Source organism: Mytilus galloprovincialis, chromosome 5, assembly GCF_965363235.1.
Source record: "Mytilus galloprovincialis chromosome 5, xbMytGall1.hap1.1, whole genome shotgun sequence".
NCBI classification, from domain to species: Eukaryota; Metazoa; Mollusca; class Bivalvia; order Mytilida; family Mytilidae; genus Mytilus; species Mytilus galloprovincialis.
The window spans coordinates 80,108,350-80,122,115 of NC_134842.1; the positions used below are offsets into that span (position 1 = coordinate 80,108,350).

Here is a 13,766-nt window from a genome sequence, read left to right on the forward strand (position 1 = left end):
CGGTATAATCTATATAAAAACGAACGTATCAGGTGTCAACACGTTGATTTATATTAATAAATAATGTTCGTGTACCGGTTATAAAATTTAGCGTATAGTGTTTAATCAAAATGGGACAATTTAAAGAACAGTCACTGCATATTGCACCCGTGGTTTTAGTCTTAGTTACTATGAGTAAGGTGATTTTCGAGGTATAAAGGATTATAGGTTCGAAAATTGGAAGATATTCGTCGTCATAACAGACTCAAATATTAAACAGTCAACGAAATCCTGGTTGCATCCGTAATTTTTTTAAGGAAAGATCTAACTTAACAATTACGATGCCCTGGTTGAATATTTTTCTAATGAATAAGCAGCCTTATATTAAGGAAAGTTTTTGGAATGTCGTATTTTTTATATGTAAATATAACATACTCATTAGTTAAAAGGGGCATCTTATTTTTTTATTCTAATTTGGTTTCGATTAAGTTTGAATCGCCCGCTTCTTCATCACTTCGAATCGTTGAGCAGTAATTACGAAGTGTTTCAATATAATTGTTTTTGGATATTTTACAAATATTGAAAATGATGCAATTCCATCTATTTTGATTCTATTATTAGCTGTTTATTTGCAATTCAAATGAGAAAGACTTTTAATGACTGGCAGTTAGTTAATCATGACAAAATATCTGATCTACCAATATTTAAACAGCTGTATACTATGTTTAGGTTAAACAAAAACAGGATTCTTGTGCAAGTTAAAAAAGAAAGTAAAAAATACAGAATAAAATATATAGTGTAAATATAACCTGTGATCTAATGATAAAAGTAATGTGACAAGTACTCAGCCTGCTAAGAAGAATTAATCATAGAAGTGTTTGTATCCTTGTCCATGCAACAAATAGTTTTAGCTTCCCTGTCACGGAAAACAAACATATCCTGGAACAAATGTCCGACAAATGAACATAACTTTGATTATGTATTCGTGTCCGTCTTATTTTATGCCATACACTGTATAAAGGTAGACAACACACTTTTAATTTTACTATACATTGTTTTAAACAATATAATTAAGTTAACTCACCTTAGTACAGAAGGTAAGAAATTTTGTAAAAGCGTTCCAAAGATTGTAATTGTATATTTTATTCGACTTTTAAAACATCTTACCCAAAATACATGATCATTGTTTAAAATATTTTTACTCTTTTACTTTTTTAACATGATTATTATTATAGTTAATAATTTTATCATTATAAGTATTATTATTATTACAATCAATTATTTTTCTTATAAATTAGACTTATGATATAGTGCGAGAAACGTGGGTTTCCTTGACTTAAGACTAATCAGTAGCGTAGAATTAAACCAATGGAAGGCAATGATAACAATTCAAAATTCATCAAAGAGAACTTTCCTCTACATAAGGGTGTATATAAATGTACAAAACGAAAGGTTTATGTCTTCTTTGTTTTATTAAATTAATACGAATGATTTATCTTCCAGGACTACTGCAAAATGAGAGCCTACGTCGCTTTTTGCGTCTTATTGATATGTTTGTCGGGTAAGTATTTTCATGTCTATAGGATTTCCATTTTTGTCACTTTTGAGAGAAGTTCTCAACCTATATTTTAAAACAATTTGGTACAATTTTTTTTTCTCGAAGCAATATTATGTGGCAGGGTCTGGACAGATACACACATTTAATCAATTATTCAAAGACTTTAAACCTTAAAATGTAAACTGAACTAACTAAGTATCAAAGTAGGCAACTATTGTAGAGCGCTTATTTCCAAGATCAACAAAAGCACAACCTTAACATTACACCTTTAGGCTGATAATAGTGTTGTTAGGTTTAACTTTTTATAATTGTGACACAGAAGATACAATCTATTTTAACACCTATATGTCAAGTAAAATGTTTGCATACATAATATATTTTAGTAAAATTAGTGGTGCATTTGTTTTGTATGAGGAAATGGCAAAATATTGTACATATTTTTTGGTTAGCGATCCATATTTTTCAAATACTTTAATTTAGAACACGTTTTTCTTAAATTTTATGTTCATGATTAAAAATGTAACACATATTTTTTCATGGAAAAATTGAACCTATTTAAATACTCATTAGGCTAGTTGACTTAACAAGTGGTGTATGGTGCAAGGATTCCTGCGTAGGACCACAAGCTGGTAAAGCGCATATTTCGCAAGACTTTTCGTATTGTAACGTCATACAAGCGTTCAACCCAGGAAGGTAAAGAGAACGTAAGTTAACGGTGATAATGCTTATCGATCTCTTCTGAAATCATGAATATCAATAAACTCATCATAGATACAAGAACTTAATTTTGTATATACACCAGACGCGCGTTTCGTCTACAATAGACTCATCAGTGACGCTCGAATCCAAAAAAATTAAAAAGACCAAATAAAGTACGAAGTTTAAATACAGGAAGTGTGGTATATATCAATTAAACATCAACTGAACTTTACAACAACACGATATGACTTAAACATTTTGTCAACAGTTACTGTTTATAGTTTTTAAAATGAATAGTATAACCTGATTCTTAGAGAGTTGTTGTAATGAAACGTAGTAACATGTTTTAGGTTTGGAGACTACTGATGCTGTTAAGTGCTTTCGAAGTGATTGTACTATCGATGCTGATTGCAGATCCGGATGTAGTGCTATTAATTGTGGCAGTAAATATGGCTGCAGCGTAGAACAAAAGGAATGCTGTTGTGATCGGTGTATTCATAATTAAATACCAGGAAATTGCAGAACATCATATTGTAAACAGTACAGAGTTTTTATACATGCATATTAGAATATTTCATCAGTTTACGATCTGAATTTAGAATTATAATGATATGAACAATACATTTTCTCGAATTCTTATGATTGTTTGATGATTTCTTTTAAACTCCTGTACAATGAGCATTTGTCTGCTTTTTGTAATTTCTTTGTTTTGCGTAATAAAAAAACAATTCTGTAATCGTTTTACTGAAACTACTATTAAGACTTATATATTGTTGATGGGTCGTAGAACATTAAGTCATATCAATCAACTTCCCTTTTCACCACGAATATGACTACCGAATAAGAATATTTACCGGGTTTGTAATAACATGAGCAACAAGAAGGGTACCACATGACGAGCAGGATCTACCTACATCCCCCGTTTTTGGAGGGGTTCGTGTTACGTAGTCTTTAGTTTTTCACTGTTGTGTCTTTTGTAATAATTTGGCTGTTTGCCTTTTAATTTTTTAGCCATGGCGTTGTCAGTTTATTTTTGATCTATGAGTTTGACTATCCCTCTGGTATATTTCGCCCTCTTCTTGAATAAGTCTGAATATGAGAATATGAGAACAACCAACAGTAGATGCACAAACCTTGTTAACCAAATTAGAACAGATCAAGTGCTTCAAAAGTGTAAGCAGGTACTATTGCCGTTGTGTTGCTCATATTAGTACATAACCGATGATCAATCTCATTCGGTAGGTCATATTTAGGGAAAGGAAACGATATAATAGTTACAACAATTAGAACATATGGTTGCTACATAAACCTCAAGAGTTAAGAATGGGAAAGCTGAAATCATTTCTATAGTAGTAGCGGTTTTTCGTCCGACCTTGTAGATTTCTAGATGTAAATATAAAAAAGATGTGGCTGATTGCCATTGAGACAACTTTTTAAAAGAAACCAAGTGACAGAGAATTAACAACTGTAAGTCAAGATGCGGCCTTCAACAACGAACAAGATATTCAAAAAGGAAAGTCCCTAATCGAATGGCAAAATCAAAACCTCAAACACATCAAACGAATGGATAACAACTGTCATATTCCTGAATAGGGTACAGGCATTTTCTTATGTAGAAAATGGCGGATTGAACTTTGTTTTAAAGCTAGCTAAACCTCTGACTTGTATGACAGTTGCATGAAATTGCAATATATTGACAACGAGGCTTGAACAGTACAAACAGACACAATAGGTAAAATGCATCCGGGGTAATATTTTCAAAAGTGTACACCAAAACGTCCTGATTGGTTAAAAATGTTAAACAATGGAAAATTAACAAATGTCAAGACATTATTTACATTTTTGGGTACGAACAATGAAACTACCCATGATGCTTTAGATTCAGAAACAGCCAATTAAAACTTGCTGCCACAAAAACAATGTGGCGCTTCAAAGTGGAGTTAAAATACCAACAATCAACAAAAAAAGTGACATTTAACGGAATAGTAGTAGAACATCGAATTCAAGAACAGGAAGTAATGCCAGTAAAGAAGAACTGCCATCCAAACATTTGAGTGAAACATTGCATAAATATGGGGTTGATATGAAAGGACCCAAAATTCCTGGTCGTAGATACTCGTCTACACATGATAGTGACGAGGAAAATCATACAACACATAGAAGATTAGGTTAACCAATCTCTTCTGGTCATAGATTTGTCCATTCTTTTTCAGTGTATACCTTTTTATCCCCACCCCCCCTTGGTTTCTTTGTATATTGTTTTCATATTAGCCCAAGCTTTAGTTGACGCACACATTTTTGTTGGTGTGCATGTATTTAGTGATTTTCTCATTGTGTCATGCTTAAGCTTGTGAATCTGTCTTTAATTATTATAGAGAAGGTATGATTAGGCTACTGTTGTCCCTTTAATTCAAACTGCTTGCAAAACTGCTGAAAGAGCCTCAATTTCAGACATATTTAATGCAGAACTGTAAAAAATTCTAAAAAAGAACTTCAATTAGAGATGTCTTGTCAGTTGTAATTTATCAAATACAAACCAAAGGTGATCAGTATTACAAATATCACATGAGGATAATCTATAAATGTCTACTTAGAAATTAAAACATTTTAATGCCATTTTGTTTTATTATTTTTTCATCCTAGGCCTACAGCAGATATCACACCAACCACAACAAGTAGGACTCGGTATCAACCTGGCTATACTTAACCTCGCACAACAGCACTGGATTCTTCAGGAAACAGTAGGAGAAATCGTGCTGCAGTTTTTGATAATGGTATTAACCGAAACAATGTAAGAATTTGATTTACTAACAGAGAAATTGTCATTACTTTTGTAAACTGTCATATCAATGTTTTTAACTACCAATATAATCATGACAAAAATAAAATTGAGAATGGAAATGGGGAATGTGTCAAAGAGACAACAACCCGACCAAATAAAAAACAACAGCAGAGGGTCACCAACAGGTCTTCAATGTAGCGAGAAATTCCCGCACCCGGAGGCGTCCTTCAGCTGGCCCCTAAACAAATATATACTAGTCCAGTGATAATGAATTCAATGTAGCGAAAAAGTATGTGTTCAGTATCAAAGTCAAAAGGAGAAACAGAACAAGCTCGCAACTGAGGTCCAGTAATATGAAGTGAAATTCATGAATTCCTAGTGTACTACTCCTTTCAGTTTCAAATTGAAAACAGTAACATTGACTTATTTTAAAAAGTAAAAAAAAAAAATTTTATTGACATTACCAATTTCAGATCAAAAGATGAAGTAACTACAGCAAGGTCTGACCGGAAAAGTTAAAACAGGTCTTTTTAAAATCTGCTAAATTGATTTGATTTGATTTATGGTGTTTTAACGCCAAGGTGTCTGTTTGTACTGTTCACGCCTCGTTGTCAATATATTGTAATTTCATGCAAGTGTCATACAAGTCAGAGGTTTAGCTAGCTATAAAACCAAGTTCAATCCGCCATTTTCTACATAAGAAAATGCCTGTACCCTATTCAGGAATATGACAGTTGTTATCTATTCGTTTAATGTGCTTGAGGTTTTGATTTTGCCATCCGATTAGGGACTTTCCTTTTTGAATACCTCGGAGTTCAGTATTTTTGAGATTTTACTCTTGACATATTTGAATTTCGTTCATTGTTTTGTACATACATTAACCTGTTGTTTATAACGTTTGAATTGTTTGACATTTGTCATTTAGCTGACTATACGGTATGGACTTTGTTCGTTGTTGAAGGCCGCATCTTGACTTACAGTTGTTAATTCTCTGTCACTTGGTTTCTTTTAAAGAGTTGTCTCAATGGCAATCAGCCACATCTTTTTTATATTTACATCTAGAAATCTACAAGGTCGGACGAAAAACCGCTACTACTATAGAAATGATTTCAGCTTTCCCATTCTTAACTCTTGAGGTTTATGTAGCAACCATATGTTCTAATTGTTGTAACTATTATATCGTTTCCTTTCCCTAAATGTGACCTACCGAATGAGATTGATCATCGGTTATGTACTTATATGAGCAACACAACGGCATTAGTACCTGCTTACACTTTTGAAGCACTTGATCTGTTCTAATTTGGTTAACAAGGTTTGTGCATCTACTGTTGGCTGTTCTCATATTCAGACTTATTCAAGAAGAGGGCGAAATATACCAGAAGGACAGTCAAACTCATAGATAAAAAAAAACTGACAACGCCATGGCTAAAAACTGAATAGGCAAACAGCCAAATTATTACAAAAGACACAACAATGAAAAACTAAAGACTACGTAACACGAACCCCTCCAAAAACTGGGGGTGATCTCAGGTGCTCCGGAAGTGTAATCAGATCCTGCTCCACATGTGGCACCCTTCTTGTTGCTCATGTTATTACAAACCCGGTAAATATTCTTATTCGGTAGTCATATTCGTAGTGAAAAGGGAAGTTGATTGATATGACTTAATTTTCTACGACCAATCAGCAATATATAAGTCTAAATAGTAGTTTCAGTAAAACGATTACAGAACTGTTTTTTTTATTACGCAGAACAAAGAAATTACAAAAAGCAGACAAGCGCTCATTGTATAGGAGTTTAAAAGAAATCATCAAACAATATCATAAGAATTCGAGAAAATGTCTTGTTCATATCATTATAATTCTAAATTCAGATCGTAAACTGATGAAATATTCTAATATGCATGTATAAAAACTCTGTACTGTTCACAATATGATGTTCTGCAATTTCCTGGTATTTAATTATGAATACACCAATCACAACTGCATTCCTTTTGTTCTACGCTGCAGCCATATTTACTGCCACAATTATTAGCACGACATCCGGATCTGCAATCAGCATCGATAGTACAATCACTTAACAGCATCAGTAGTCTCCAAACCTAAAACATGTTACTACGTTTCATTACAACAACTCTCTATGAATCGGGTTATACTATTCATTTTAAAAACTATAAACAGTAACTGTTGACAAAATGTTTAAATCATATCGTGTTGTTGTAAAGTTCAGTTGATGTTTAATTGATATATGCCGCACTTCCTGTATTTTAACTTCGTACTTTATTTGGTCTTTATAATTTTTTTGGATTCGAGCGTCACTGATGAGTCTTTTGTAGACGAAACGCGCGTCTGTCGTATATACAAAATTAAGTTCTGGTATCTATGATGAGTTTATTGATTTTCATGATTTCAGAACAGATCGATAAGCATTATCACCGTTAACTTACGTTCTCTTTACCTTTCTGGGTTGAACGCTTGTATGACGTTACAATACGAAAAGTCTTGCGAAATATGCGCTTTACCAGCTTGTGGTCCTACGCAGGAATCCTTGCACCATACACCACCGGTTAAGTCAACTAGCCTAATGAGTATTCAACTAGGTTCAATTTGTGCATGAAAAAATATGTGTTACATTTTTAATCATTAACATAAAATTTAAGAAAAACGTGTTCTAAAGTATTTGAAAAATATGGATTGCTAACCAAAAAATATGTACCTTATTTTGCCATTTCCTCATACAAAACAAATGCACCACTAATTTTACTAAAACATATTATGTATGCAAACATTTTACCTGACATATAGGTGTTAAAATAGATTGTATCTTCTGTGTCACAATTATAAAAAGTCAAACCTAACAATACTATTATCAGCCTAAAGGTATCATGTTAAGGTTGTGCTTTTGTTGATCTTGGAAATAAGCGCTCTACAATAGTTGCCTACTTTGATACTTAGTTAGTTCAGTTTACATTTTAAGGTTCAAAGACTTTGAATAATTGATTAAATGTGTGTATCTTTCCAGACCCTGCCACATAATATTGCTTCGAGAAAAAAAAAATTGTACTAAATTGTTTTAAAATATATGTTGAGAACTTCTCCCAAAAGTGACAATAATGGAAATCCTATAGACTTGAAAATACTTACCTGACAAACATATCAATAAGACGCAAAAAGCGACGTACGCTCTAATTATGCAGTAGTCCTGGAAGATAAATCCTTGTATTCGCTTTAATATAACATAGGAGACATAAACCTTTCGTTGTGTACGTTTATATAAACCCCTATGTAGAGGAAAGTTCTCTTTGATGAATTTTGAGTTGTTATCAATGCCTTCCATTGGTTTAATTCTACGCTACTGATTAGTCTTAAGTAGAGGAAACGCAAGTTTCTCGCACTATATCATTAGTCTAATTTTATAAGAAAAATAATTGATTGTAATAATAATAATACTTATCGTCGCTGGGCTTCCAAAATGTTGGAAATTACAAATTTCTCAAGAAAAAAATATCTCACAAACAGGCTTTGAAAATTTAGACAAAATGCATGCTTCCAAAATGTCGTATGTGAAGTTGAACATTTTTGTAAATAGCAGTGAAATAAAAGCTGACATTTCTGGATTATCCGGGATCCGAGAACTTAAATTATTTTCACAGAAATAAAGAAATGTATAATTATTTTATTCCCACAGCCATTATACAAAGAATTTCATACAACAATTTCAAGTAAATTTACAAACAACTGACATTGGCAATTTTGTAATATGACTTATTTCAAACGTTTTGATTGGTCTAACTGTATGCTATTTTGTAATACCAACGATTTCCTCCCGCCCAGACCATTGGTGTTAAAAAGTCTTTTTTAGCCAAAAATTCATATACGACATTTTAGAAGCCCAGCGACTTTATAATAATAACATTAATAACTATAATAATAATCATGTTAAAAAAGTAAAAGAGTAAAAATATTTTAAACAATGATCATGTATTTTGGGTAAGATGTTTTAAAAGTCGAATAAAATATACAATTACAATCTTTGGAACGCTATTACAAAATTTCTTACTTTCTGTACTAAGGTGAATTAACGTAGTTATATTGTTTAAAAGAATGTATTGTAAAATTAAAAGTGTGGTGTATACAGTGTATGGCATAACATAAGACGGACACGGATACATAATCAAAGTTATGTTCATTGGTCGGACATTTGCTCCAGGATATGTTTGTTTTCCGTGACAGGGAAGCTAAAACTATTTGTTGCGTGGACAAGGATACAAACACTACTATGATTTATTCTTCTTAGCAGGCTGAGTACTTGTCACATTACTTTTATTATTAGATCACAGGTTATGTTTACACTATATTTTTTATTCTGTATTTTTTACTTTTTTTAACTTGCACAAGAATCCTGTTTTTGTTTAACCTAAACATATTATACAACTGTATTAGTATTGATCAGTTACATTTGGATTGAGAATAAACAGCTAATAAACAAAGGAAGCAAAATAGATAAAATTGCATCATTTTCAATATTTGGATAATATCCAAAACCGATTCTATTGAAACACTTTGTAATTAACGAATAAGTGCTGAAAAATTGAAAGTGATAAAGAAAAGGGCGATTCAAACTTAACCGAATCCAAATGAGAATGAAAAATAAGATATACCTTTCAATGATTGAGTATGAGATCTGTGTATCTCCGACTAAGACTGACATTCCAAAGACTGTCTTTTCAACATTATTTCCTTTATACAAGGCTGCTCCTTCTAAAGAGACATACTTAACCAGAGGCTCCTAATTGTTAAGTTGGATTATTCCTTCAAAAGTTTGTGAACGCAATCAGGATTTCGTTTACTTTTCTTTTTTGATTTTTGAGTCAGTTATGACAACAGATGTCTTCCAATTTTCGTAGCTATACTTCTTATTCGTCCAAGACTAAAACCTCGGGTGTCACATGAGATGAATGATCTCTAGATATGATTTCATTCATAGAGATTATTCCTTGGATATAAACAGGTTACAAAATTTTGAATCGTATGGCTGGTAAGATTTGTCGACATTCTTGGTTTCGTTTCTTTAGAATTAAATATTGCATGCTACGTTAATTTCTTTTTGTATATAAATACCATTGATCTGAAACTATAAATATGCAAACTTTATACTGGTTTTTTAAACTTATAAATCACATTAAAATATTATTTACTCGTGATGTCCCCTATATTAATGATGTTTTTTAATCATACGATCAAAATCGCAAAGTAATTGATTCATATAAGATTTAGTTATGCCTTGTATAAGTATATATGGTAAAACAATTCTTCAATATTCTAAAACAAACGAGACGATTTTAAATTATAAATTATCAATTTCTCCTACCTAAGAAGCAATAAACCAACTTCACCTGCATATTGACTTATTCGGTTACAAAAGCTTGCAGCTTCTACTCAGACTTTGTAAAACGTCACAAGTGTCTGAACACAAAGTTGATGAATCAGGGGTATGTTTCGTAAAAAGATCATCGGAAGGTACCAAGACCTTGTTTATAAATACTCCGTATTAATTTCACAAATAATACATGATGGACTTGGTGTATAGATTGTGCGTACTGACGTTTGTTAACACCTTTATAATGTGTTGTTCTTTCATTTATGTTTGTTCTATTATTGATATTACTTTTACTCTTTGGTCTGATTCAGGTGATATCAATTTGACGTGGCTCGGTACTTATACATGTTATACATACCTTCGATGTATTTTTTTTATTATCTTTCATTTTTGCTGTTTCATCCCGCAATTATGTTATTGTTCTATTAGAATGATATTATGTTATCGTTCTATTAAAATGAGGAAGGCGCTACCTTTAATGCCAGCTTAATACTTTATCCTATATATTGATTGATGGTCATGATTGTTGGTTGTTTAACGTCTAGTGACAAATATTTCATGCATGCTTAGGTAATTTCCTACATATTGTTGTTTTCTAAAATAAAATATTAAGTTCAGATGGACTTAAAATGTTTAGGGAAAGACCATCGAACTTCAAAAGGCAGGATTGGGACTGGTATTTTTTTGCTTTGACAAGTCGTTGGGAGGAGTCAACGCAAAAAAATAAAATAGCCTCCAAAGACGTCATAATTATTTGCACTAGTATTTTTCTGAAAAAAATATTCTCATTTCCAAATTGATGGGAAAAAATTACTCTGTTCAAGTAGAAGACAAAAACAAATATTCTGATTCCAGATTTTCCCCATACCTTGAATTATTTTGATTGATAGCGTTGAAGCGCTTCACATGTAAAATAAATCAGATTCAAACAAAAAACAATAACCCCCCCTTTGAAGCTAAATGTTTGCTCCCTTATAGTTTGTTGCTGAAAATGAATGTATTTGTGATATAAATGACAATGCTAACATTTATTATCTCGAGAATTTTCAAATTCATATTTCTCTCTTTGAAAATTTTACAAAATCTAAAACAATATGACATTCGTTTAATTTCAAAACTATGAATCCATAACTTTATTTAATATTTTTGTTTATTTTCATGAAAAGGTGGAGGTTTCGGAAAATATTTTTCATCATATGTGAAAGTTGTTGCTGTTTTTATTTTTTATTTAGTATTGCAAGCAACGCTTTCTGTTAGTTGACCTATTTTAACTTTCTAAATTAAATGGATGTTCATATTGTATTCCCAGTTTCCTGCAACTCATATATATGTGATCAGAAAGAGGATCATTCTGAATGTTAGAAGAGAAATTTGAGTTAACAGTGATGTTAAAATTGAGAATGGAAATGTGGAATGTGTCAAAGAGACAACAACCCGACCATAGAATAGACAACAGCAAAAGGTTTAGAATAATGTTCCAATCAGCTTTTTCATTTTCATCTAAGCATAAGGAACCATAAAAAGGATTGTTAAGTTGATTATCTAAAGATTTTGCTATTTTCTAGGATGCTATTTTAAATTTGAGGGGAGAACACTGCATACATGTATTCCTGATCATCTTCTGTTTATGGGTTTCTACATCAATTTCATAGACCGGTACTTATTCAGAGTCAGTTTGGTCATTTCTTGTATTTTGTTTTATTAGCTTACTTTTTAAATTTTTATACGACAGCAAAATAAGGTGAGAATGGAAATGGGGAATATGTCAAAAATTTGCTTTCGAGTAATGCTATCATGTCGCTGTTGTTGTCGGAGGACACATTTGGTTTGTCAGACAATAACTTAATTTTAAGTGAAGGGTTCTCTATTGATAATGTATGAAATTGTACAAGAAGGTTAAATACACAAAAAGGAAGGTTAGAACTGATATTAGGGATTATGCTACCAACAGTTGAGGAGTCAGTGGTCAAAAAGAACATTTTTTGGTTGTTTATTCCATAATTTTGGGGGTTTCTCACAAATTAATTACCATTTTTACATTGATTATTTATATACAAATGCAACAAATACTGACAGGAGATGCACACGAAACAGGTAGTGTAAATTATTTTATCGATAATTTGTGCATTTTTCCATGCATGATATGAGAGAATCTAGAAAAAAAAATAAACGTACACATTTTCAACATTTTTGTTTAACGTTCATATAAAATGAAGGAAATATGTAGTTGGAGACTGCTGCTTAATAAAAATGTTTGGGCTCATCCGTTACATATTTTCAAATAAGTCTCTATTAAAGTTTGAAAGGTCCAAAATTAAAATATGTTTGATATCAACTGTCGAACTGACATAACATATTTGGTGTTTTTTATATGCTAAATTTACATCTACGGTTGTACCAGGCTCTGCTTGGCAATGTATTTTATTGCTTTTTGGTTAGTATCTTTTTTTTTATTTTGGTCATGAAAGTTAATTTGTAGTTGTGAAGTTGCTATAACACGAGGGTACCCAAAATGCACCTATTTTGACAGTTTTTCACCAAGTTTTTTTTTAACCATACAATAGTTTCCATTTTGAATTTCACCTACATTTTTGAGTGCATTTTTGAGTGCGCTAACGGAATAACAGTCAACAGTATAAACCATCTTCATTATCACTGTAACTCGATATGGGGAATTATGTAGAAGATGAATAAGTACTTAGTACTTTAGGAAGTTGTGGTCAACCAGAGCACCGAATAGTTTTTATTACCTCCGGCTACGTTTCTCCCGAAATATGTTGCTTGCAAAGGGTTTTTCTGTATTCCCATGGTTGGACAGATCTTTAACACTACAAATGTCATCATCAATTATGATATTGTGACTTTTAAATGAAGTACCTGTGGTTATTTATGAATTTTGTCACTGATAATGGAAAGACGAAACATGCAGACGCTACAAAATGACCGAAGATGTTGTTGTTTTAACTCTGGTTATTTCCGTGGTACAATTAAATTTAGAAAACTACAAAAGTTACTAAAATTTCTAAATTCTTGTTTCTGTAAAAAAATAAAAATTCATGTCGTATTTAACATCGAATTTGTTCAGTTCTGTTCGGTTTTTTTCAAGATCGCATAAAAACGAGAATCTGGCAGCCATTGAAATATAAGGGATTAACTAATGTCCTGACAATGTACTGAAGGATATTCCAGTGCTTACTTCGTTTTCATTTTTGGAAGAATTTACTTTATATTTAGAACTAAGCAAGATGACAATATTTTTTAAATAAATATCAAGACAAAAATAAAAAAAAATAATTTTAAGAGTTAAATTCACTTCGCAAAATTTAAAAAAAACCCTCGTACGAGATATAACGAGAATTACGAAACTTTAC

At 31.8% G+C, this 13,766-nt stretch overlaps 1 long non-coding RNA gene across 1 annotated transcript; it reads right to left on the reverse strand.

Annotated features, from left to right (window-relative positions):
• Window positions 1-6,719: 6,719 nt before the first annotated feature.
• Window positions 6,720-7,607, reverse strand: LOC143074759 (uncharacterized). Its single transcript, XR_012978064.1, has 2 exons — window positions 7,474-7,607; window positions 6,720-7,117 (listed from the first exon to the last, which is right to left on the reverse strand). It is a non-coding gene; the product is annotated as an uncharacterized LOC143074759 (long non-coding RNA).
• Between the last annotated feature and the right edge of the window lie 6,159 nt (window positions 7,608-13,766).